Below are 22714 nucleotides of genomic sequence, written 5' to 3'. Positions count from 1 at the left end.
TTCCAGCTCCATTCTCCTCCATGCAGGGCAACCAAAGAAGACTATGTGACTATCAGTTTAAAACAGGTTCAATCAGACCTTCCAAAAAAGAAGTTGGGGAGGGTGGAGCTGGCATCACAGCAATACAACGCGTGATCTTGATCCTCCAAGATCGCCTTCAAGATCGCCACTGCTGGATGGTCCCAACGGACCTAAACCATCCCGTAGAGACAGTGATCGATAAGGGCATGTCCTGTTGATCCCAGGGACATTGCAAACTCCCTGGTTGATCCAGGAAAAGCCCTTTTGCCGGCGGTGGAGAGGTAGCCATTTTAGCTGCTGAAGCTGGGACAATTCTGGAATGGAAGAGATTGAAAGAAAGTGTGTCAGTTTGGTGAGATGAACTTTTACTCATTATTTTTTGAAGAGAATACCCTGAAAGTTTTAAAGTGAAATTAAAAGTGAAGAGAAAAGAGTTTAAGCGGCAAAATTAAGCTAGTTAAAGTGAAAGGTTTTTTCCCCCCTTTTTATTGGAACTTTGAATTTGACAAAGCTTCTTAATTTTAAACTGGACTGGTCTTCTTTAAATTTTCTATTTTTGTTTTTATCTTCTTAACAATTTTTTTTGAAAGTCTGTTTTGATTAAGACTCTTCTTTTTGATTTGAGATTTACTCTTTTTTAAAAGGAAGGATTTCATTTTCTCTTTTTGTTCCTGGGACTGGATACATGAGGGGGGAGTGAAAGTGAAGGAAAAAAAGTAGCACTACCATCTAGAGGCTTGGATTTATTGTTTCTTTTTTCTTCTATTTGTTTATGTATTTGTGCTATACTCAAGGACTCTGAGCCTTGCACTGGAAAAGATAGTGGGATGAGCATGGCAGATTGTTTATGCAGGTGCCCATCTGTGAAACTATAGATAACTAGAGTCTGGAGTTGAAGTTGAAAGAAAGAAGACTGAAGTGACCTTGAAAATACTGGAATGAAAAACTTTTATTAAAGGGCCTTGGGTACTTAGTGGCAGTGGCTGACTTTACATTAGAACTGTTTGTTATTTTTCACTTCCTTTTTTACTCCCCCTCCAGTTGGATTTTTATATTTGGATTTCAACCTTTTATTCCAGGAACTAGAATGTAATTTTTTTTATTCTTTTTTGCTCTCTTCCTTTTCTCCTTCCTACTAAGAGAAATAATTGGATTAAGGTATACAAGTGCCTGAAGATTTTTTTCTTCCCTTTTTATTTTTTGGAATGGCAATTGTGCTCTTTGTTTTTCCTTTTCCTCTTTTTTTTCTCTTTTTTCTCTTTCTTTCTTCACAGATAAGTACTACAACATGAGCAGAATGACAACAGCCCCAGCTTTCTCAATACCAATAGCCTCTTCACCATCTGGAGGACAACAGTCAATACAGACAATCTTACAACAGGAGAAAGAGAAGGAGGTGACATTACAGATGATTATGCAAGGAATTCAGAAGATTGAAAAGAGAATGGAGAATATTGAGCAAAGAACTGAAAAGACAGATGAGAAAGTAGAAAATATTCAACAGATGATAAAGAAATATGAAGACAGATTAAAAAATATTGAAGAAGATATACAAAGGGACAAAAAAATTGGAGATATTGATACTCGATTGAGCAATATCAAGAAGGGCAGGTGTGAACCATTAGGATGGGAAATTGATAGATCAGAATTCTACCTAAGATTTAAAAATGTAGAAGAAGGAAAAGGTGAAAATCTTGCTGAAATAATGACAGAAATACTGGCAGAAGCGTTAGAGATAACCAAAGAGAAAATGATGGATGGGATGGATGAAGTATTCTGGGTCTATACAAGATATGCAATGAGAAACAGACTACCAAGAGAAGTCCACATCAGATTTACTAAAAAGATCATCAAGACACAGATACTGCAAGTGGCAAGAGAGAAAACATTAAAGTATAAAGACAAAGAAATTGTGGTGCTGAAACAGGTACCAAGAAGAATAAGAGAGATGAGAAGACACTTCCGGTTTGTCAGCTTCGCAAGCGGCAGGGATTCGCGATACTGCGCGATCCTGCTGCGCTAGGCTTTTGGTGCTCCGATCCGGACGGATTTGGAGCTAAGGCTGCCCTGCAGGGGTGGCTGAAGATAGGGGATCCGGATAGGGGTTTGGAGGTGTTGCAGACCCCTTCCTGGCTGGCAGAACCCCCTTTTCCCAAGACAGTTGCAGCGGCGGTCTGCAATGGCCGCCACAAAGAAGCTGGCAGCCGGGTAAGAATGCGGGAGGAAGAGGAGAAAGCCCTTGAAAAGAGAAAGTTTTTCTTGGCTCCCAGGACTCTAAGACATATTTAACAAAATTCCTGGAAATTATGGCTTTTGAATGATACCTTCCAGAAGAGAAAATAAGCAGCAATTTGGAGGTGCTGAAAGGAAAGTTTACTCTCCTTCCTACGGAATTGACAAGTGGATATTAAGAAACCTATCTTTTTCAGGTAAAAACTGGCTTTAAGTGATAAGTGGGAAGGGAGAGGACTAAAAAATATTTATATGCTAAGATTTTGTTGGAGGAGATGCCTTAAGGATTTGAAGACTGAAATATATTGCAATAAGGCTTTAAGATACAGATTTGGACTTTCTTTTTTTTTTTGATTGATACTACCCCAGGAAGAGAAAGTGAGAACTTTGCCTTGGCTTGGATTGATTGATGACTTTGGGGACTGTTCTATTTTTTTTTTTTTTTTTGTGAAATATCTTGGTTGTTGCAAGAAGAAAGAAGGGGGGGAAGAAAAGAAAAATTTATAATGGCTTTTCTGTTGAGGAACTGAGAAAAGAATATGAGCAAACAAAAAAAATGGCAAAGATGGTGTGAAAGAAGCCTTCCTTTTTTAGAAATGGTGCTTGCTAACTATCAACAAACATTACAACAGATGGAGACAGCAGAAGAAGAAGAAAGAGAGGAAGAAGCCATCTTTAATGAATTTCAGAATTTAACTAAGAAAGAAGGAAGAGGGAAAGGAAGGAAAATGAAGGACTTAAGATTTAAAAACATTTAAGAAAGGGGAAAAATAAGGTGCAAAACCAATATAATGATAGTAAACAAAAGGAAAAAGGAACACAACAGAGAAGGGAAGCCAGTAAGGCAGAGGCTAGAAGAAGGGGGGGTAGAAAGGTCTGGTGGGGGAAGAAAGGGAGGAAAAAGGTGCAGAAAAGCCACAAAGTTTTGAAACTAGATGGGAAAAAAGGAATCTTTTTAAGGGACAAAGGGTAAAGTATAATATCTTTAAAAAAGATTTTGCAAGGTACATAAGATGATATTGTAGCATTGTATTAGAAATAGAAAACTAAAATGGGTTAAGAGTTAATAAGAGATTAAAATGCTGAAATGTTTAGTAATGATTGATTTTAAAATTTAATAATATTAAAGGGAAGGTTTAGAATATTGAGCTTTAATTAAAGAGTTTAATAAGATTATGGTATTGATGTTATTATAAAATTTTTACTGTAGCATTTGTTTTTGGAAAAGGCAATGGGAATGTTATAAGATTCAATATTTAGATCTACTGCTTAACTATGTATTTAATCATTTTGGATTTATTATTTTTTGTTTATTTTAGAAAAAAAATTAGTAGATAGAATGTACCAAGCAGAATCGGATTGGGTATTGGGTGTTATTTTAAATGTTAATTTGATTAATTTAGGGGGGAGATAGAAAGGCATCATACTCTGATTAGTGATTTCAGGAGAAATTCTTTTTTTTTATTATAAGGAACAAGACAAAGGGACAATAAAGAATGGACAAAAGATACAAATATAATGACTCAAATTAAGATGGATTAATTAAGATAGAATTAAGAAGAGTGAAATGTGGAGAAGCTAATATAGAAGACTTAGAATGGTAAATAAAATAAGTAATGACATGTAAGATGAGCATGAATATAATTGAAGTCCATGAAGAGAGAGATACCTGGGGCCAAGTTACTTTCCTAAAAGGTTTTTTTTTATGTTTTGTGTGTTGTGTGTTTATGTTTCTGGGAGAATTAATAAAACCTTGCAGAAATATAGAATGAGAATAATGGTAACCAAGTCAGAAAGAAATAGAAGAAATAATAATAATGAAATTGAATAAGAGTAAAGAGAAGTAAAGAGAAACTGGATAAGAGGTATTTGTATGCTCATGTGGAAATGGTTTAAAATAGAATTATATTGTATAAAATAAGGTTTTATTTGACTTGTTAAATTTATAATGGAAAAAGGTTTAAGTATGTAATGGTTAATGATGATTTGTTTGTTTTTAAAAATTAATAAAACTTGTTTTTTTTTAAAAAAAGAGAGATGAGAAGAAAATACTTATTTTTGACCAAAGAGTTACTTAAAAGAGGAGTAAACTACAGATGGTTGATGCCAGAAGGACTCTTGTTCAACTGGCAGGAACAAAGACATAGAATTGACACAGTTGAAAAAGCTGAGTTATTCTACTTAGACTATCTTAGAGGAAAGGAGGAAAAAGCAAGAAAGGAAGAGTCATTAATTGAATTCCAGGAGGAGTGTATAGCAGTAATTGAAAAAGAAAAAGAAGAAGGTGCAGTATTTATTTATTTATTTATTTATTTATTTGATTTGCCAATTGTTTACAAGATAATAAGTATAAGTGTATACATTGTTGTGAATACATGAAATGGGTACATATAAGAAAAATAAAAGAATAAGAGAAACAATAGGACAGGGATGGTAGGCACGTTGGTGCGCTTTATGCACGCCCCTACAGACCTCTTAGGAAAGGGTGAGGTCAATAGTAGACAGTCTAAGGTTAAAGTTTTTGGGGTTTGGGAAGAGACTACAGAGTCGGGTAGAGTATTCCAGACATTGACCACTCTATTGCTGAAGTCGTATTTCCTGCAATCAAGTTTGGTGCGGTTTACTTTGAGTTTGTATCTATTGTGTGCTCTTGTGTTGTTATGGTTGAAGCTGAAGTATTCATTGACAGGTAGGACATTGCAATGTATGATTTTATATACCATGCTTAAGTCAGACCGAAGACGGCGTAATTCAAGGTTTTCTAGTTCTAGAATTTCAAGTCTGGTGGCATAAGGTATTCTACAACAAGTAGAAGAGTGGAGAACTCTTCTTGTGAAATATTTCTGGACTTTCTCAATTGTGTTAATATCAGATACGTAATGAGGGTTCCAGACTGATGAACTGTATTCGAGTATTGGTCTAGCAAATGTTTTGTATGCTCTGGTTAGTAGTGTGATATTACCAGAGAAAAAGCTACGTAGGATTAGGTTAACAACTCTTAATGCCTTTTTGGCTATGTAGTTGCAGTGGCTCTAGCACTTAGATCATTAGAGGTGAGTATTCCAAGGTCCTTTACAGAGCTTGGGTCATCAACAAGATCTTGGCTATTCAGCTTGTATTTTATTTTCTGATTTTTTTGCCAATATGTAGGACAGAGCATTTATTTGTTGAGATTTGAAGTTGCCATTTGTTTGACCATTCAGATACATAGTCAAGATCTTTTGTAGGGTAGCAGTATTGTCTGTGGTATTGAACAGCTTTACATCATCAGCGAAGAGAACGCAATTGCTCTTAATATGATCACAGAAGTCGTTTATGTAGAGTATGAAGAGAGTTGGTCCTAGAACACTGCCCTGGGGGACACCACTATTGACAGGTACTGGATTTGATAGGACGCCCGATTTTGACCATTTGTTGTCTGTTTGACAGGAATGCTTCTATCCAGTTATTCAGTTGTCCAGAGATACCATAGGATTTTATTTTTAGGAGTAGTTTGTCGTGTACCACTGAATCAAAGGCTTTACAGAAGTCTATGTAGATTGCGTCTATTGCTTTGCCTTGGTCAGTTGTGTCGTCCATATGTTTTTGCAGTGTAAGAGTTGCAGATTACAGGATAGTTTTTTCTGAAACCAAATTGTTTATTGGAGAGTAGGTTGTTTGTCTCTAAGTGGAGGATGATGGATTGGTTAATAATTGATTCCATGACTTTACAGGTGACGCAGCACAAGGAGATTGGCCTGTAATTTTCAACTAGGCTTGGGTCTCCTTTTGAAGATGGGGATGACTGTGGCTTGTGACCATAGGTTAGGCAAGGAGCTGGTCTGAAAGATTTTTCAAAGATTATGCTTAGAGGTTTGGCTATGGCAGTGGATAGCTTTCTTAAGAAGTAGGCACATATTCCATCCGGTCCAATAGATAGAGATGGTTTTAGATTGCGTAGTGATTTTTAACATTGTCTTCTGTGAAATCGATATGTATTAGATCATTGTTGTTATCTGTGGTACGGCTAAAAATACTGGGCATGATCCATTGCTGTTTACAAATACTGAGCCGAAGAATGTGTTAAAGATGTTGGCTTTAATGGTGTCATTGTTGCAGTCTTTACCATCAGGTCCTATCAAGGGAGGGATGGACCTTGAGTCTTTTAGTTTGTTGTTTACAAAATTGTAAAAAGCCCGGGTGGAATTGGTGCTTAGAAGGTTTTCCTCTTGTTTAATATGATAATTGGTGCATTCGGTCTTTATCTGGTGGCATAAATTTTTGTATCGGTTTTTGAAATTGGCAACGTGACCAGATTTGTTTTTCCGCCAGAGTGATCTCTTTTTGGATTGAAGTTTCTTATTGATATGGGTAATCTGCTTTTTTGTTTTGTTTTGGGAGTTGTTGTTGGAACATATAGTTTGATGACTCTTTTGACTTCAAGTAAAAATATGTTGTAATGGTCTTCAACGGTATTGCATCCAGTGAATAGAGATTGCCAATCAAGGGATGAGAGATCGTTGTCTATAAGATCATAGTTGCCTTTTTGAAGTTATAATTGGGGATTACATCATTGTGGTGATTTTTGTGTGGACATATGTTGAGACAAAAGTCAATCATATTGTGGTCACTACTGGAAAGGGTTCTTTAGTTTGTATTCCGTAAATTAAATTCAAACTATTGCAGAAGATGAGATCGAGGCAGTTGTTTAGTCTAGTATTTTTGGTTACTAGTTGTTCCAGTCCCAGATTTGTAATAGCATTGTAGAAGGTTGTGTGTATGATTTCAGTTGTACAATCATTTAGGGTCCAGTCAATATGAGGCAGATTGAAATCACCAAGAAGGATAAAAGGGTATGGGCAGGATGCAGCCCATGTTAGTAATGTATTTAGCTTGTTTACATGTTCGATGTCATAATCAGGTGCTCTGTAACATAGTAAGAATCGAATTGTGATATTTAAGGATAGTTCACAGATGATGGTTTCAGGAAGGCAAGCTCCTGGGTAACTTGGATATTTTTTAGATGTAAGGATTTTTATAGAATATACCAACACCACCTCCTCACGATTTTCACGATCTGATCGGTAAACATGATAGTCTCTTACTGTGGTAATGGAGTCGGGGAGAGATGCATTGAGCCATGTTTCACAGACAAATATAATGTCGAAGTTAGCCATATTTAGGAGGATGAGAAATTCAGGTATTTTATCCACGAGGCTTCTTGCATTGAGTAGTTTGCATTTAAGGCCGGCAGTAGTTGGAATTGAGGTAGTTGGGGGCGTGCGTGCCTAGTTTTGGGTGATGGTGGATGGGTGTAGGTGACAGTAGGTGGTGTACCCAGAGAGCAACGAGAATTAAGACCTACTAGAGCAATAACATCCCCCCCCAAAGCCTAACATGGATGAAAGAAAATTGATTACGATTAACATAAATGTACTTTATTTGGCTACCAAAAGAAGGAAAGTATTTCACAAATTAGAGAAATTAAAATTTGATATAATTTGCCTACAAGAAGTACATATCAAAAAACAGCATGAATATATATTGAAACAAAAAAACTTAGGGAAATTATTTACATCGTCGGCACGATCTTAAAAAAGGGGTGTGGTATTGTACATTAAAGATACAATTTTGGAAGAACTAATTCACACAGATGACGATGGAAGGATTTTGATGGTGGAAATAATGGACAATAATGTTAAAACACTTTTAATTGCAATTTATGGTTTGAATGATAATCAAGATGAATTTTACAGGAAATTACATATGAAAATAATTGAACTGGACTATGTTAACATTTGTATGATGGGAGATCTTAATGGAATAATTAATGATCAGTTGGACTATAAAATGCAGAAATCAACAAAGAAAGCTAGAAAGCTACTACCTAAATCTTTCTTTCGAATAACAGAAGAATTTAACTTAAAAGATGCATGGAAAGAGAGAAATCTGGAAAGTAAGCAATACACTTTTTACTCAAACAGACACGCATCATGGTCTAGAATAGACATGATATGGATGTCAGCAGAATTACTGGCTAACATACAAGAGATTGAAATAGAAACAGGCACCTGGGCAGACCATAATCCTGTGACAGTTATTCGGAAAGGTTATAAGAGGAGATCTAGATGGACTCTAAATAACACAATATTAAAAGAAAAAGACTTTAAACAGAAAATAGAGAAAGAACTTGCTTTCTTTTTAAAAGAAAATAAAAAAGAGGATACATCTTTACAGAACCTCTGGGACATGATGAAGGCCTCCACAAGAGGCTTGATAATAGACTATACAAGGAAAAGAAATATAAAACAGAAAAAAACTTTCAAAACATTGGAGGATGATTATAAAAGATTGGAAAAAGACCTACAGAAGTCCCCGCAACAAAGACATTAAAAACAAAATGGATATAATTAAACATAAAATGGGACTAATGTAAAAAGAGAAACTAGCACAAAAAATTAAAAATGCTAAACAGAATTACTTTGAAGATGCAAACAAACCAGGCAGATGGCTAGCCTATAAACTGAGAAAGGAAAGAGAATCAAGAAGGATTAGTCAATTAATAAATGAAGAAGGACATGTTTGCTATGGAAATGAGGAGAAGAAAAAAATTATACAAGATTACTTTGGAAAATTGTATTTTCAAGAGAATATTCAAGAAGAAAAAGTTAAGCAGTCTTTACAGAAAGCGAATTTACCCCAGATACCTAAAGACACTGAAACAATGCTAGAAGGGAATATAACGATGATGGAATTAACAGAAGCCTTAAAAAAGCAGAATGCTGGAAAAGCACCAGGTCCAGATGGTTTGCCAGAGGAATTTTACAAGGCTTTTCAGGAAATACTGAATCTTCACCTGCTAGAAGTTATGAACGAAGTTGTGCTAAAGAAAAGAATACTCAAAACATGGACAGAAGCATACATTACACTTATACCGAAGGAGGATGCAGACCTGCAGCAAGTTAAAAATTATAGACCTATATCCCTATTAAATTCAGACTATAAAATCTTTGCTTCAATTTTGGCAGAAAGACTAAAAAGATATTTAAATAATTTTATCCATATTGACCAAAATGGATTTCTGCCAAAGAGACAAATCAAAGATAATGTGAGAATTATTCTGGATACTCTGGAATACTATGAGGCTCATCCTGAAAAGCAAGTGGCCTTGATGTTCTTAGATGCACAAAAAGCCTTTGACAATATGAGTTGGTGATTCATTCTATTCCAATTGATACAAATGGGCTTTGGTAAAAAAAATTATCCAAGCCATTGAAATGATATACCATGAACAAACTGCAAAGGTTATGGTAAATGGAGAACTAGCAGAATCTATAGATATAAGTAAAGGGACAAGGCAAGGTTGTCCACTGTTGCCTCTGCTGTTTGTGTTAACATTGGAAGTGTTTTTTTTTTAAACAAATTTTATTGATTTTAAAGACAAACAAAACATAAGACATCAAAGTGTAAAACCTCCTTTCTCAAAAATTACTTATAAGTTTTAACAAGGCAAATAAAGCATTATTTTTTAAAGCATAGTTCCACATTATCACATTTCCATTTAAACACATATATATCTTTTCCAAATTTCTCATTATTTCTCCCTTCACTTTTATTCAATTATATTTCTTTCTATCAAGGTTTTATTAATTCTCCATCAAACATAAACACACAAAATACAGAACATAAAACAAGACATAAAAAGATAAAACCTTCTTAATTATTATTTATACATGTCTTTTCCAAATTTCTCTCCCTTTAGTTTTATTCCTCCAAGGTTTTGTTAATTCACAATCAAAACATAGCTAACCAAAACACAAAACATAAAACTTCTTTTGAAAAGTGGCTTAGCCCCGGGTTACATCTTTTTTAACAGACCTAAATCAAGTTCATGCTCACCTTATATACCATTCATATCTTATTAACCATTCTATATTTTCTATATAACTTCTCCCTTCTTTTCACTCTCTTAATTATATTTTGTTTATTTCATCTTATTTCAAAATCATTATGTTTGTATCTTTTGTCCGTTCTTTTCCAATCATCTATTTATCTCTTCTCTTTAGCAAAGAACTTCCCCTGTAATCACTTTTAAGGTGTGATGCCTTTCCCTAAAGTAACACTTAAAATAATACATAATTTCTATCCTGATTCTGCTTAGTACATTCTACATGTTGCATTTTGAGAAAAAAAAGAATAATAAACTTATAATATAATTAAGTATATAATTTCCATTCTAATTCTAATTCTATTAATAGTATAACTAAGCATTAATCATTTTACACATTCTCTTTGATATTTTATTAAATATTGAAATCTATCATTATAAAACATTTTAATATTTTAATATTTTGTTAAATCTTATAATATTCCAATAGACTATTTCAAATGCAAATACTACAATACTATCTTATGTACTCTTGCAGAATCTTTCTTAAATTATACATCCTTTATCCTTTATCTCTAAAAAAGATATCTTGTTTCAGACCATGGCTTTTTTTTCCCTTTTTCCCTCCTTTCTTCTCCAGTCTGATCATTTTGCCCCCCTCTCCTAACCTCCACCTTTTTAGCTTCCCCTCTCTGTTGTATTTCTCTTTTCAATTGCTTTCTAACATTGTACCTTTTTTCACCTTATTTTTCTTTTTCTTGGTTGTTTTATTGAATCTTAAATTCTCATTTTTCCTTCCTCTCTTCCTATTTTCTTTCTTAATCAAACTTTTTTTGTCCATTAAAAATGGCTTCCTTTTCTTCTTCTTCTTCTCCTTCTCCTTCTTTGTCAAGTATTTGCTGATACGTAGAAACCACCATTTCTAAAAAGTGGAAGACAGCTCCCAATGAATTCTTGCCATTTTGTTCTCTTTCTTTTAATTTTTCATATTCCATTTTTCGTTGATCCACAGATGGTGCCATTGTAAATTTTTAAGAACAACCCAGATGTTTTTAGTCTTAAAGTAATTTGCAAATGTCAAAGTTATCAAACAATCCAAACAGCCAGAAATTATTTCCTCTTCTTCTCTTTGCAACTTTTCCTCCTGGGGCAAAATCCCAAATATATTTTAAAGCCGTATTACAATTAGTTGTTGGTCTTATAATCTTCAAAGCGTCTCCTCCAACAAGTTTTTGAAAAAAAAATTTTAGTCCTCTCCTTCCCACTTATAACAAAGAGCTTGTTTTTACCTTAAAGAAGCAGGTTTTTCTGTGCTCATTTGCTTTCTCCGTAAGGAAGGGGAGTGAACTTTCCTTCAGCACTTTCACCGCTGTAACAACTTCTTTTGGAAACAAATGTATCAGTCCAAAAGTCAGTCTTATAATCTTCAAAGCGTCTCCTCCAACAAGTTTTTGAAAAAAAAATTTAGTCCTCTCCTTCCCACTTATAACAAAGAGCTTGTTTTTCTGTGCTCATTTGCTTTCTCCGTAAGGAAGGGGAGTGAACTTTCCTTCAGCACTTTCACCACTGTAACAACTTCTTTTGGAAACAAATGTATCAATCCACAAGTCAGGTTTCCAGGGTGTTTTAAAAGTAACTTAATGTCCCGGTCAGCCAAGAAAACTTCTCCTTCTGTCTTCCTCCTGCACAGTCTTATCCGGTTGAAGATTCCTTTGTGGCTGCCATTTCTAACAGCCGCTCCACCGCCTCAGGAAAAAGGAGTCTAGCCGGCTGGGGAAAGGGGGTGCGATATCCCCAGACCCCTGCCCAGATCTCCTCTGTCTTCCGCTGCCTCTTCGGGGCAGCGACAACCCCCAAATCCAATTGGATCGGGGGTACCTCAGCAGCGAGCACAGCAGGGACCCGCAGAGAAGCGGATTCCTGCCGCCGCCGAAGCCTTTCAACCGGAAGTCTCCCCCACATTGGAAGTGTTGAATAGGAACATTAGAGAAGAAAAAGAAATAAAAGGAATGAAAATCAAAAAGGAAGAGTATAAACTGCAAGCCTTTGCAGATGACCTGGTATTCGTTGCCTCTGTCCACTGTTGCCTCTGCTGTTTGTGTTAACATTGGAAGTGTTGAATAGGAACATTAGAGAAGAAAAAGAAATAAAAGGAATGAAAATCAAAAAGGAAGAGTATAAACTGCAAGCCTTTGCAGATGACCTGGTATTCGTATTAGAAGATCCATTGGAAACAACACCTAAATTAATACAAAAAATAGAAGAATATGGAAAAGTAGCAGGTTTGAAAATAAATAAAGATAACACAAAGATATTAACAAAGAATATGCTAGCAAGACGAAAGAAAGAGCTGGAAGAAGTTTTAGAAATACAGGTCACAAACAAGGTTAAGTATTTAGGGATATACATTACACCAACATGTAGCACACTGAAGGAGGACAATTATCTTAAACTCAAGCAGCAGATTGCGACAGATTTGACAAAATGGGAAAACTTACAATTATCATTGATTGGGAGAATATCTACAGTTAAGATAAATGTATTGCCTAGAATTTTATATCTTTTCCAGACAGTTCCAATTCGACTAGGGAAAGAGTTTTTTGAAGACTTAAATAGAATTGTGCTGAAATATATCTGGCAGGGTAAAAAAGCAAGAATAAAACTAAAACTGTTACAAGATGCAAGAATAAGAGGAGGGATTGCCTTGCCCAATTGGGAGTTGTATTACCAGGCGACAAGTCTGATGTGAGTAAAGGAATGGATAACATTAAGAAACAGTAGACTATTGACTTTAGAAGGGCATGACTTTCTGTTGGGATGGCATGCTTTCCTTTGGTACAAGGGAACTAAAACACAGGGGTATTTTAGAAGACATTACATTCGAGAGGCATTGTTTTTTAATTGGGAGAAGATAAAAAGACAATACTATACTAAAATTCCATTATGGATGTCTACTATTGAAGCTTTTTCTTATCCAATAATATATAAAAAGGAACAAACAGTTAGATATGGTAAGATATTGAATGAAAAGGGTGAACTTAAATCTATGCAAGCGTTGGAAGAACAAGGTGTAAAAATGAATTGGTTTTCATATTTGCAAATACAATCTAGATTTGACAAAGATGTTAAAACAGAAGGTATTTATGATAAGTTGACTGATTTAGATAAAATTTTGATGGGTACTGATGAAAAATTAATTGAAAAATTTTATGGACATTTACTAGAATTTAAATTGGAGGAGGAACAAGTTAATGATGATTGCTTGGGGGAAAAATTTTGGATACGGGATTGATTTAGAAAAATGGCAAAAATTGTGGTCTCAAAATTTTAAAATGACAATGTCAACTGTATATAAAGAAAATTTGTATAAGATGTTTTACAGGTGGCATCTACCCCCGACGAGACTTGTGAGAATGTTTAAGAATAAATTGGATAAATATTGGAAATGTCAATGCCTGGTTCATATTACCATATGTGGTGGACATGCTCGGACATAAAAAAAATATTGGACTAAAATCCACACGATTGGAAAAAATGATAAAACAACATACAGAATTTAAACCAGAGATCTTTTTATTGGGAATTATACTGGAAATATACAATAAAGAGCTGAAATTTTTGATTGTAAATGTTTTAACAGAGGCTAGAATTGTATTTGCTATCGTTGGAAAAATGATAAAATACCTATGCAGGAGGAAGTTATTAAGAAAATTATGGACTGTGCTGAAATGAGTAAATTGACATTTGAAATTAGAGAATGAGAAGATAAACAATTTTATATGATATGGGATTTGTTTTATCAATGGTTGGACAAAAAGACATGGTAATGTAATAGACTAGATAACTTTGTAATAGAAGTTTAATAGATTGATATAAAATATGATATAGACATATATAATCATTGGATGAAAGTATAATATAAATTTTAAAACAAAATTTGAAATATCTCATATAAAATGATGGAATAAATAGTTTAGTCATGGATGATTAATAACTGATAAATATATAAGCATGTGTTAGTTTGACAATGTGAAAATTGATATAAACTGGGAGTAATGACTACAAAAGGATAATACAAAAGATTTGTAACCAACTGACACACTGAATGTATATAAAATGGAAGATGGTTTTATGTTTTTATGTTTTGTTTGTATATGTTTGTCTTAAAAAAATAAAAACTTTTTAAAAAAACAAAAACAAAAAAGAAGTTGGAACTTATTTTTTGGAAGAACTTCTTTTTTGGAAAAATTTCATTATTTTGAAATGGGGTGGAAATGAGACTTTGCATTATAATGCAAATTCCTCACTTCCACCCCATCTAAGAGAAAAGATAATGCCATATCCTCATTTCTACCCCATTTCAAAATAATGATAATGCAAAATTCATTCCAGAACACACACCAATCCCTCACTAACTTGCTTTCCAGCTCTCTTCTCCTCCATGCAGGGCAACAAAAGAAGACTATGTGACTACCAGTTCAATCAGACTTCTAACGTCTCGGGCAGGGATGGGATCTGACTGGTATAACTACCGGTTCTGTCTATTAGTGTCACGCCGAGTCGCGGAAGTGCAATTTACAACCTGCTGAGCTGCCTGGACAGTTGAGCAGTGCTGCATGCAAGTGCGCAGCAGTTGGAAAAGCCCCTTTTTCTTGCTTTTTCAACTGCAGCTGTGTCGCGCAAAGCAGCTGAGTTGAAAAAGCAGGAAATAAAGGTCAGGTAATGGATTATTATCCTGTAATCTGCAACTCTTACACTGCAAAAACATATGGACTACACAACTTGATCAGGTCAAAGCAATAGATGCAATTTGCATAGACTTCTGTAAAGCCTTTGATTCAGTGGTACACGACAAACTACTCCTAAAAATAAAATCTTGTGGAATGTATTGTCTGGACACCTGCATAACTGGATAGAAGCATTCCTGTCAAACGGACAACAAATGGTCAAAATTGGGAGCATCCTATCAAATTCTGTACCTGTCAACAGTGGAGTCCCCCAAGGCAGTGTTCTAGGACCAACTCTCTTCATACTCTACATAAAATGACCTCTGTGATCATATAAGAGCAACTGCTTTCTCTTCGCTGATGATGTAAAGCTATTCAACACCACAGACAATACTGCTACCTTTCAAAAAGACCTCGACTATGTATCAGAATGGTCAATCAAATGGCAACTTCAAATCTCAACAAATAAATGCTCTGTCTTACATACTGGCAAAAAAAAAATAGAAAATAAAATACAAGCTGAATAGTCAAGACCTTGTTGATGATCCAAGCTCTGTCAAGGACCTTGGAGTTCTCATCTCTAATGTTCTAAGTGCTAGAGCCCACTGTAACTACATAGCCAAAAAGGCATTAAGAGTTGTTAACCTAATCCTACATAGCTTTTTCTCTGGTAATATCACACTACTAACGAGGGCATACAAAACATTTGCTAGACCAATACTTGAATACAGCTCATCAGTCTGGAACCCACATTACGTATCTGATATTAGCACAGTTGAGAAAGTCCAGAAATATTTCACAAGAAGAGTTCTACACTCCTCTACTCGTTGCAGAATACCTTATGCCACCGGACTTGAAATTCTAGACCTAGAAAATCTAGAACTATGCCACCTTTGGTCCGATCTAAGTATAGTATATAAAATTATATATTGCAATGTCTTACCTATCAATGAATACTTCAGCTTCAACCATAACAATACAAGAGCACACAATAGATACAAACTCAAGGTAAACCGCACCAAACTTGATTGCAGGAAATACGACTTCAGCAACAGAGTGGTCAATGTCTGGAATACTCTACCTGACTCTGTGGTTTCTTCCCCAAACCCCAAAAACTTTAACCTTAGACTGTCTACTATTGACCTCACCCCTTTCCTAAGAGGTCTGTGCATAAGCGCACCAATGTGCCTACCGTCCCTGTCCTATTGTTTCTTTTATTTTTCTTATATGTACCCATTTCATGTATTCATAACTATGTATATACTTATACCTATTATCTTGTAAGCAATTGACAAATCAAAAATCAAAATAAATAAATAAAATAAAATTGATAGACCATGGCAAAATGAATGGAAGTATTTTGAAACATAATAAATGTTTCTATCTTGAGCTGAAGACTCAACATAAAGCCTCAAAAGAGAGAAGCATTGTTGCTTTTAATATTACAAGGGTTATTTCCCATTAAAAAAATCCACAGTCCTTTGTTTCATTAGCAGAAAAGTATGACTAATCAAAGCTGTAACACTGTTCTAAAAATAGTCTACATGGACAAATGCTCTCTAAATTTTCTTCCCTTGCATGTCACTATGGAATGAAGAAGATTGTGGTGAGCAATGGAACTGGATTATTATATTTTACAGAAAACAAAGCCCAAATGACAAATTACTTGTAAGAATGTCATAAGAGTAGAACTATGTATATCCCTCCCTCCATTCATTTTAAATAGGAACATTATTGTATTCTAGTTAATATTGGAAAATATATCTCACAATGAATTTGACAGTTTTGCAGATGAAGAGTCTTAAAAAGAGAAAAAAACTCTTTCTCACTTCAATATTAGCCTATTCCTTTCTCATATCAGTGCTGCCAAATCCATACAACCTAGGGCTATAGTTTCTAGAGATCATATGCCAGATCCCAGAGTAAAAAATAAGATCCACATTTTCTGTATTTATACATATATGTAAAAATTAAAAATACCAACTGTATAATTCTGAAGCAAACATCATATTCACATAGTTTATAATTCTCACTTAAGGTTCCTCACTCATAATTACCAACACAATTTGGCTCTGGCATTTGCTATACAAGAGATCAATGAAAATTCTGGCATTTTACCCAATGTTACCCTGGGTTTCCACATCACTACCGACTATTTTGATGACATTACATCTTATCATTTAGCAATGGAATTTCTGTCTACAAAAGATAAATTTATCCCCAACTACAAATGTAATGATGAGACCAATACAGTAGCTGTCATTGGAGGACCCCGTACTAAGACCTGTGTCAACATGGCAACCGCTTTGTGTAACTACAAGTTTCCTCAGGTGAGATCAAAACTGGAACAGGAAGGGAAGTTCAACAGTTATTTATTACTCTCAAATGTTGAGTCCTCATGATAGGTCTCCTAAAACCTTAAGACAACCAGTCAGTTCATGATCTGCAATGGAAATCGCCACAGCTGTTCGTAAACACACTGTGAAACTTCCTGATGACAATGTGTTAAACTGATAAGAAAGGCTTTTTATGCCCTTTCTACAAAAGGAAAAGGTTGGCTTGTGCCAAGACTTGGAGACTGTCTCCAAAAAAAGACAGCAAGAGTGACAATTAAGAAACATACACATCATAGACTTCTCTTTGGAACATTTCTTTTTTGACTGTATTCTTTTTTCCTCATTTAGATAACATATGGATCAGCTCCACTGATGAATAAGGAAACAGCAGCACATTTTGTCAAATGGATGTTTCCAGATGAGATCCACCAGCTTAAAGGAATACTACATTTACTGTTACATTTCGGATGGATCTGGATTGGGTTGATTTCTCTGTATGAGGAAGATAGAAAGCGCTTCATTCAAAAGAGTCTTTTCATGTACTCAGAGAAGAAAAATATAATGTTTTTCCACACACGTAGATGTCTGTTTTCTATGCTCACAAGTTCATTATCCAAAGATCTGGAAAATTGCCTTCAAAAAACAATAACTTACTTGACTTATCAAAAGCCTTTGGGGATTTCTTTGAAAGTCATAGCTATCTCTTTATCTTTTATCTCAGCTTTAATATTAGGAATTTTCATTAAGCACTGGACAGTCCCATCATCAAAGCCAACAACCATAACCTCACTTATACTCTTCTCATCAGTTTTAGTACTGGGGATCTTCATTACACACCAAGACACTCCAATTGTTAAAGCCAATAATGGGAACCTCACTTACAGCCTTCTCATCACTCTCCTCCTCTCCTTCCTTTGCACTTTTCTCTTTATTGGGCAACCTGGTCAAATAAAATGTCTCACGCGACAAACTGCTTTTGGCATTATCTTCTCTGAAGCTCTTTCTTGTATATTGGGAAAAACAGCAATTGTTTTTCTGCTTTAATGGCCACTAAGCCAGGCTCAATGATGAGGAAATGGGTGGGGGCAGGGGTGGGATTCAAATTTTTTAACAACTGGTTCTTTGGGCGTGGCTTAGGTGGTGGGCGTGGCTTGGTGGTCACGTGACTGGGTGGACATGGCTCGGTGGTCATGTTATTGGATGGGTGTGGCCAATTCAATATCACTCACATCGAGACACGCATCTCCTCACCTGGCCTCTCATGACTGTGGGGATGTTGCAACAGTCGTAAGTGTGAAAAATGGTCAGAAGTCACTTTTTTCAGTACCATTATAACTTTGAATGGTCACTCTACATAAGCAAAGTACCAGCAAATAAGGGGGAAAAAATCTAGAGACGTACCTGAGACAGGAAGTGTAGTCCTGCCAAGAAAGTAATAAGGGTTAACGGAAAGGCAGTTTCTGTAAGCAACACCAGAATGTTTTCTTCCTGCCTTTCTTACAGGATTAGGCCAGTAATTTCTTCTAACAACCAGTTCTCTGAACTGCTTAGAATGTTAACAACCAGTTCTAGCAAATAGGTGCGAACTAGTAGAATCCCACCCCTGGGTAGGGGAAAGAATGGCTCTTTATATTGTCCTACCTTACTCCTTGATACAATTCACTATTTGTGTAGTGTAGTTAGCAAATTTTCCCCTTTCTCTGATTCTGACATGCATTCCATGGCTAAAGAAATTCTTCTGCAATCTAATGAAGGTTCAACTATTATGTTTTATACCGTCCTTGGTTTTATGGCATTGCTGACTGCTGTCAGCTTCACAGTGGCCTTCCTAGCTAGGAATTTACCTGACAGCTTCAATGAAGCCAAATTTATCACCTTCAGCATGTTGGTCTTTTGCAGTGTTTGGGTGTCATTTGTTCCTACCTATCTGAGCATCAAAGGAAAATACATGGTGGCTATGGAGATCTTCTCAATTTTTGCTTCAGCAGCTGGATTACTGGTTTGCATCTTTCCCCCCAAATGCTATATTATTATACCGAGACCTGATTTGAATACAAAAGAACAACTAGCAATGTGAATCAAGGCCTGGACTAGAATTGGGAAATATGAGTTCTAATCCTCCAGTAAGCTTTAGACCTCATCTAGTATGTTGTTGTAGGAATTGAGATATGTTTGAATAAGATGGTGTTGGAGAATTGCTTCTCACCATCCCTGATGTAATTCATCTTATTCATGATGACAAGTGCCCCATCCATAGACTCATAGACATTAACAACATCTATAGACTATGCAAAAAAAGATAATCAACCAACCCAAAGATAAACCCCAGCACTTCTCCACTAGTAATCAGCACTCAGATCAGCATAGATTAACTTCAAGGTCAACTTCAGACCAAAAATGAAGTAAGCAATACCCCAATCAAGAAATTGCCAAAGAGCCACCAGTAAACAGCTCACCAAAGACTGCCCCCCAAACAACACTCCTTACTAGTCCTGATTATATTACCTAGTTAGGGTAATGAAATATTTGCATGAAAACAAGCAAGTTCAGAGAGCACCAAGGACCCCTTGTTTCAACCTTGAGCTACAAATATTCTCCTTTTATAATATAATCCATATAGAATAAAAAATTAAAGTGGAATAAAAAGGTGCAAGAGATTACAATCTAATTAATTATGATATAACCAACTAGTAGGCTCCATTCTAACAAGAGAGCCCCAGGCCAGTTATCAAAATCACTTTTTAATGGCCTTCCAGAACACCAACTGGATTAGAAAAAAACTTTATTTCTGGTGAAACATTTTTTATAGGATGGGCCTCAAGCAAAAAAGAATTTCCTTCCTCTGAAATCCCCAACACTCCTTTTTTAAAAATCCCTAAAGACTTGGTTTTGTCATTGGGCTTGCAGATCTCAGGAACCTGTGATATCTTGAGGTAGCTCCATTGCTGATCAAATCTATTATAATTGGCTTTTCATAGCTGCTGGAATTAGATATGTCTAGTTTAATGAAAAGAAGGACAAGGGTTGACATGATAACAGTTTTCCAACATCTAAGGAGCTGCCACAAAGAAGAGGGGGGTCAACTTATTCTCACATTCACATTCACATAATAATGTTGAATTATTCAATGTTTGTTGACAAACATTATTCAGACACAATGTGATGGATATTTTGTCAAGGAGCACCATAGTCACACTGAGGGGTGGAGACAAGACCCCACTTAAACAATGAGTCCTGGCAGACACTATGTTGGGTATGGATCCTGTTCAGAGTTGACCAATGTTGACAAGGAAGGTCAAAACCTTGCACCTTTTGTGGAGAGTTAACTGTATCTGGGTGTTCAGCAGTCCATTTGGCTTTCCACTGTGTGTTGGTGTCAAAGTTGTTAGACATCTGTTGAGCAAGTTAGACATCTGTTGAGCAAGAGAGGACTTCCTGGATTTAAGCCTGCCAATTGATAGGTGAAGAAGATCAGCAAGCACAGAAAGAAGTGGGTTTCTTATAATTTTGTTGTATTCCTTCACTAAGGCTTCCTGCCTTCATAGAGCTAGTGGTGCAATGTGGCTCAAGGCAGGGAGCCAGCAAGTAGGAGTAGTTTTTATGCAACCACTTATGATCCTCATTGTATCATTTAGTCTAGCATCGATCTTGCTAGTGTGGGAGCTATTAAACCATAGGATTAAGTCACGGGATACTAAATAAGTCATAGGATACTAAATAAGCAATCAAATCATACTAGGAAACTAAATAAAACAATATAAATCATAAAGAGACAAGCAACAAGGTTATAGTCATAAGTGAGAGGAGATAGGTAATAGGAAGGATGAGAAGAATAATAGTAATACAGTAAACAGTTTGACAGTGTTGTGGGAATTAGTTGTTTAGCAGAGTGATGGCAGTCAGGAAAAAACTGTCCTAGTGTCTAGTTGTTCTGGTTTACAGTGTTTTTTTGAGGGTAGAAGTTAAAACAATTGATGTCCAGGATGTGAGGGGTCGATAGATATTTTCATAGCCCACTTTTTGACTGGGGCAGCCTCTTTTAGCCTTGTGCCTTAACTACACCAAATTAGCTCCCCAATTTCTACAAGATAAGCAAACATAACAAATGTTCATAGAATTGTGAAAACTGGATGTGAAAATATACAGCATCTAAGGCCAGTGAGATAGCTAATTCTGTGGTAAGAAATTTTTCCCAAGGTCTAGATTGTCCTTTTGTATTCATTTACCAAGCTATCATGTTATTACATGTTCAGAAAGGATCCTAGCAAAAGGAACACTAATTGATATTACACACTCATTTGTCAAGCAGTTTCCACTAGCTAAGATTCCAGGTGGTCCACATCAAAAAACAAGATTATCAAAAATATCCATGAACATACAATATTTCTCTATCATTTACGAATCCCATTCACAAACACCAAAAACTTCCCTTCACATGAAAATGAGACACCAATGGATAGTAGTCTTCAGGTACCTGGTATCCTCTACCCTGAAAGCATTATAGAAAAGAAACATTTAATGATCTTGAACACTGAGAAGGAGGACCATCCTGACTTCATGGGACAAAGTCTTCCAGATGGAATCTGGAAGCTGAATTCTCTTAAAGAGAATTTCTTCTAACACATCGTTAGGACAACATCTTCCAAGAAGTTCATCCAGGGAAACATCTAATTCACCAAAATTGAGCTCCATTGTTTATTTTTAAAAATCAGGGAATAAATATTTTTATCCATCTATGCATAACAGTTGAATTTCAAAAATTACATGATCCATCCTCCTGAGAACCTGGTAACCCAGTAGCTTCTAACACAATCTGCAAAATCTTCCTGGAGAAAAATGAATTTCACAATAACTTTTTAGACATGCATTTATGAGGAGAAAATATAATTAAAGGTCAACTTACATAATGTATGGCATGCAGAAGCTACTTTTTGAATAAGGTTTCACACAATGTTGAAATAAATTATAAACATTGACTGAGTTACAAACAATGGAAATCTTGTATTATTCCTGAAAAATCAATGGGTGAAGATTCTTATACCCTAAATTCATTTTTATCGCCAGATTTTTATTGATTGAGATCCTTTGCTGTCTGAGCTGTTTGCTTTTAAAATCCAGGGCCAAGAGTCCATTTGCATAGATACATCTTGTACACAATTTATAGTCATTGCTAGTTTGGGTGGCACTTTTCAATTGGACTACTTTTGTGGATTCTAACTGGCTTAACCAGAGAACATGTATGGTCTCTTGCATCTCACTTTGTTCCTTCTGCTCTTCATATCACCTCCTTCTTCTCCCCCTCTCTGCATTTCTCTGTCTGGCAGCTTTTAAAATTGCTTGTGAATCCTCTAATTAAATACCACCAGAATAATCAACTTTAGTTCTCCTTGTTTTAAGCAAATCAATTCCCAGTTCTGTTATTCCAGAGCTGAGAGGAACACTTGCTCTGATAGCTTCTAAAGTTTTTTATACAAATATCTGTTGGACGATTGTAAGCTGATAAAACCAATTGATACAATTCAATTATTACC

General features: G+C 35.6%; 1 long non-coding RNA gene across 1 annotated transcript; it reads left to right on the top strand.

The window, feature by feature from the left end:
• Positions 1–296: 296 nt before the first annotated feature.
• LOC148128642 (uncharacterized) lies at positions 297–13312 on the top strand. Its single transcript, XR_015746217.1, has 3 exons — positions 297–373; positions 1296–1377; positions 13189–13312. It is a non-coding gene; the product is annotated as an uncharacterized LOC148128642 (long non-coding RNA).
• The last annotated feature ends 9402 nt before the right edge of the window (positions 13313–22714 follow it).

This window comes from Notechis scutatus, unplaced genomic scaffold (genome assembly GCF_049901735.1).
Source record: "Notechis scutatus isolate UNSWTSFEM ecotype Mainland unplaced genomic scaffold, rNotScu1.2 NSCUCTG39, whole genome shotgun sequence".
In the NCBI taxonomy this organism is placed as follows: domain Eukaryota; kingdom Metazoa; phylum Chordata; class Lepidosauria; order Squamata; family Elapidae; genus Notechis; species Notechis scutatus.
This window is presented reverse-complemented; position numbering and strand designations above follow the sequence as displayed.